We start from the raw sequence: 5,395 nt of genomic DNA on the forward strand, positions 1-5,395 counted from the left end.
GTGGGTTCAGCAGAGTGCAGGATGTTGGGGCTTCCGGGGGCAGGCACCCCCTCGGCCTGCTGGAGGTCAGAGTTGCTGAGATGTGGGGGTGGGGAACAGACAGGATGCTCCTGCTGCGTGGGAAGAGCTGGTGGCCACCAGGAGACAGAGCTTAGCCTCCTGGCACCCAGCGGTGCTCTGTGCTCTGCCCACTGCAGCCCTTCCCTGGGGAGCACCTTTTTTCTCTTTAGCAGGATGAGAGTTAACATAGCCTTGTGGGCTCTGGGTCAAGCTGTGCCTCACAGCACACAGGCCATCTTTGTCAAGTTACATCACCTCTCTGAGCCTCAGTTTCCTTATCTGAAAAATGGAGATAATAAAATTGTACCAGCCTCCTTAGATTGTGGGGAGAGTTTAATAATCTGCCATAGAATACTTAATCTCATGTGAAGAGGTCACATAGAGCTGCTTGGTATAGAGTAGATTTTATTACTGTTGTTGCTGTTGTCTCTTTTCTTTTCTCCTATCATGAATTCCTTGCAGGTGACTTTCAAGGTTATTGCTATTCCAGAGATGCCTGATCCATTTTAGGTGCCTAGAAAGTATTCAGTAAATGAAAGAATGAATTCTTCTCTTAGTCTGATCTGATGGAAAGAACACTGAACTCAGCAATAAAACAAAAATATCATAGATAAAAGTGAAATTATGTAATTTGCATATGGAAAATGGATGGAACTTGAGACCATTATATTAAATGAAATAAACCAAACTCAGAAGGTCAAGGGTCATATGTTTTCTCTCACATGTGGAAGCTAGAGAGGAAAATGGAAAAGAAAGGTGGGGGGGCGGGGATCTCATGAAAACCAGAGGGAGATCAATAGAATAGAGGAAAGGGACGGTGGGGGTGGGGGTGAAGGAGGTGTTGGAGGGGGGACATGCCCGGGGAGTGATGTTGGCCAAATCATACTGCTGTATTGTGTGCATGTACAAAGATGTAACAACAAATCCACAATTATGTACAATTTTGATGCTCCAGTAAATAATGTAGAAAACAAAAACAAAGCACTGGGTTCAAATCCCAATGGTGCCACGTGGCTGGTGTTGTGGAATGGCCAAGTAAACTTGAACTCGTGTTCTCAGTGTTCTGCACTGGCCTGTTTGTCAAGTAAGGACAGTCCATTCTGCCCAGTCTTCTTTGAAGGCTCATGAGGACAAATGAGCTTAGTGTGACACTGCTATGGAAACAGGAGCTGTACAGTTCAAGATGAATTTTTGTCTTTTCTGTTTTTGGGTACTCAGGATAGAACCCAGCATCTTACACATGCTAGGTGAGCCCTCGACACTGAGCTACATCCCCAGGCTTTTTTTTTTTTTTTTTTAGTTTTGATACAGAGTCTTGCTAAGTTGCCCAGGCTGGCCTCAAATGTGTAATCCTCCTGCCCCCGCCTCTCAAGGAGCTGGGGTAACAGGTGTGCCAGCATGCCCAGTGACAGATTATTCTTTACGTCCAATTCTTTCACATTTCACATTTCCCACTCCAGGAAACATGTCTGTTCTGTTCAACCTCTGTTCACATTACTGTGTTCAGGGCTCCATGCACTTCCTGAACAGAGTGTTGGTAGCACACATGTTTTCTTTAGATGTATCCCTATATTTTTGAGGAATTCATCCATTCACCATCACCTGGCACCATGTGAGAACCTTTCACTCCCTTGCTGTCTTTCAAAGACACTCTTGAACTTCATCACTCTGTAAGGAGACAAGACTGGTACGTTCACCTTCACTTATGCACAAGAGCAGGGAGACCTGGAACAGGTTACTGGCTGACTGGAGGTGTCATAGCCAATGAACTGGGTCCAGTGCTCTGCTTTTCTGTGCATTCCAGCTGGGGAATCCTGAGGGATGTGGAATAGACCAGTGTTCTTCTGATGGGTCATATGGTGTGGGGGCTCTGGCTCCATGTCTGATGTGTTAATTCTCTTTGCCCATACTCATCTACTTGCCCTGTGCTGGTCAGGTTTCCATCACTGTAACAAATACTTGAGGTAATCAATGCATAAAGAGGAAGGTTTACTTTGTCTCACAGTTTTGAAGGTTCTAGCCCATGGTTGGCTGGCCCCATTACTTTTGGGCCTCTGGTGAGGCAGCACATCATGGTGACAAGGTATGGTAAAATTGTTTACCTCTCAGCCAGGATGCAGAACAGAGGGAAAGAGGAAGGGCTGGGGTCCCAATAACCCCTTGAGAGACATACTCCCAATGACTAGAAGACCTCTCACCAGGCCCTGTTTTTTAAAGTTCTTCTATCTCCTGATAGCACCCCAGGCTGTGGACCAAACCTATAACCATGGGCTTTTAGGGAACACTTATCTGAACCATAGAACTGGCTGTCATCTTGGATGAGATACTTTGTCTCTCAGACCTTAGAAAACATGTCTATAAAATGAAGATAGAATATCTCTTAGGCAAAGTATCTGGCTCATAATACCTACTCAATATTTCCTGCCATTCCTTATATTTTCTTAAAGCATCCAACAGTCTCTAAAAAAACGTGAGCATATTCTTATCATAGTTCCATTCCCACCCCATAAAGGTCTTTCAAGGTGAGGCAAAGTGAATGTTTATCCAATGAATACACATTGAATGCCTGACATATATGACACTGTAATACATCCAGGGGTCCATGGGTGAAAAGACATTGTTCTTGCCTTCGAGGAGCTTCAAGTGTGGTGGAGGAAGCACCTACAGAGGAGACAACCACTGTGAGTGATTGTACTCAAAATGGATGGAGTTGGAGAATATCATGATAAGTGAAGTAAGCCAATCCCAAAAAAAACAAATGAGGAATGTTTTCTCTGATATGAAGATGCTGATCAATAAGGGGGATGGGGTAGAGCATGGGAGGAATGGAGGAACTTTAGATAGGGCAAAGGGGAGGGAGAGGAAGGAAGGGCGTATGGGAGTAGGAAAGGCAGTGGAATGAGATGGACATCATTACCCTAAATACATGTACAAAGACACGAATGGTGTGATTCTACTTTATGTACAACCAGAGACATGAAAAAATTGTGCTCTATATGAGTACTATGAATTGAAATGCGCCCTTTTGTCATATATAACAAATTGGATTTAAAAAAAAAATACTCTGGGAGCCCAGCAGGAAGAGCTTCTAGACCAGCAAGGAAAGTGAGGCTGGGCTTCACAGAGGGTGGACCACAGAGTAAGAGCCAAGTTGTGATACAGGTGAGAGCATTCAAGAGAGGAGATGACATGTAGAAAGGCACAAAAGCATCAAAGAACAAGACATTTGAAGAACCATAAGAATTTCCATATGGCCAAGGAATAAGATGAGGAGAGCAGCATTGGCAAATCAGGGGAAAGGTGGTCAGAGTTGGATTAGAAGTGGTTTTCTAAGGCATGTGAAGGAAATTGAATTATAACCTTAAGCCTATAGGGACACCTGGAAATTTCAAGCATGGAATTAATATGATTATATTTCAGAATGGTCACTCTGGGAATGAAACTGAGAAGGAATAAAGCTGTGCAGGGATATCAGTTAAACATTTTCTCAAAAGCTCTAAATGAGAGAAGGTAACAGGCTGTCGACTACAGCATGAACCATTTGACCTAGGAAAAAAATGCAGGGCTATGACAGATTTTCAGAAAGGACTCACAGAAGTGAGTATATATATGGGAAGGGAACACAGGAAGAAATGAAGGATGAGCCCTGGTTACTGAGCTGGGTGCCTCTGGGAGCTATGGGTACCATCACTAGCCTAGAAGACATTAGGGAGTAGATCTGGTCAGAAAAATGAGGGGTTTGGTATTGTTAGGCTTGGAGGATATAGGTGATTGTGTGACTTTTAGGAGAGAGACCAGGCCTCCAAGTAGAGAAGTGGAAGTTATTGGCATAAAGGTGATAGTTGAAGCAATCCTAAGGTTGGATCATCCAGGAAGAGCAATGGACTAACAGAGGAAGACCCAGGATATGGAGTACTGGTATTTCAGAAGAGAATGGAGGAAGAGGAACCCCTAAGCAAGATTAAGAAACGTAGAAACCTGATTTCTGACTCTTGGATTAACTCCCTTGGTTACATATAGTGGATTCCTAAAGAAGAGAAGATGTGGAGAAGACGCCCTGTGGAATTGCACCGTCTTTGCCTTGAGCTGGAGCTTACACACTGGTGACCTGGCATGGCCAGTGCTGAGTCCAAAAGGCCCATGATTGACTTGGGATGTTGATAGGGCAGCTTCCTCTCAGCCTCTTTCCTCATGCTTCCTCCTGGTCTTGACCCTTGGGGTCTTACCTCCACAGTTGCCAAAGGAGGAGATGAATAAACACTTTAAAATAAAGGGAAGATCAAGGGCTAGAGCAGAGCTGATCTAGCCACCTCCTTCTCCATCCTAAATCTCATATCCAGTAGGCTTCTATCTGGGCAAGGAGAGAAGGAAAGGAATAAAAGGGGTTTTAAAATAAAACATTTAATCTATTGATCTTTTGGGGGAAATTTGATACATCTCACTGTATTACAACTGAACCTATTGATCTTACAACTTCATCAGCATTAAGTAATTGACTTCCCGGATGCTGTTGAGTAATCAGCTCTTTCTGCAGAGGTCCACAAGAAGGGACTTTAAGATGTGTGCAGGTCCCTTTCATATATTTGCAAATGCTTCATTCATTCCATTAACACTTTCATCATTCACAAAGTTTATCTTCTTAAGATTAGTAGTGACTAGTTTGGCTTTGCTTTTAGCCTTAAAGGTTTTTTTTTTTTTTTTCTAATTTTTTTTGGGGGATGCTATATGGAATATATTTCTGGGTTTCTGGCCTCTTCATTTGTTGTTGACCACTGTCTTAGACACTCCTGTGCAGTTGCTCAAGCTCCAGGTGATGCCTAAAAGGGATTTTGGTGGCTAGGAAGAGGGCGTGGTGAGATTTAATCCATAAACTGTTTTCATGTATAGTTTATTTTACCTACTAAAAAGCCCTAGCTGCTGGTATCAGAACCCTAGTGTACACCCCTCAGAGGAACAAACCATTTGTTTTTTACTCCATTCCCCTAAGAGACTCCATTCCTCCACAGATTCCATGTCCCAACAACAGTCTTAGACTCTCTCTAGAGATCAGAATGGATCCTCAATGATAAGGGGGGGGGGGAGGAAAATGAGAGAGTAGGGGCTAAAGGAAGCAAGATTTCCAGAAAGAGGATCCAATCAACCATGTCAAATATTTTTAGGAGGAGATATGAACTATGGGACCAAAGAATCTGCAAACTTCCATTTATGATTTTGCAAAGAGGTGTTTCAATGGAATAGAATTGGAGACTGAATTGGGTGGAGGATAAGTGAAGACAAATGGAAAAAGGAAAAAATGGGACCAGACCCTGTGGGCATTCTTTTTTTTTAATATTCT

The sequence above is a fragment of the Marmota marmota genome, unplaced genomic scaffold, assembly GCF_001458135.2.
Source record: "Marmota marmota marmota unplaced genomic scaffold, marMar, whole genome shotgun sequence".
Taxonomy (NCBI): domain Eukaryota; kingdom Metazoa; phylum Chordata; class Mammalia; order Rodentia; family Sciuridae; genus Marmota; species Marmota marmota.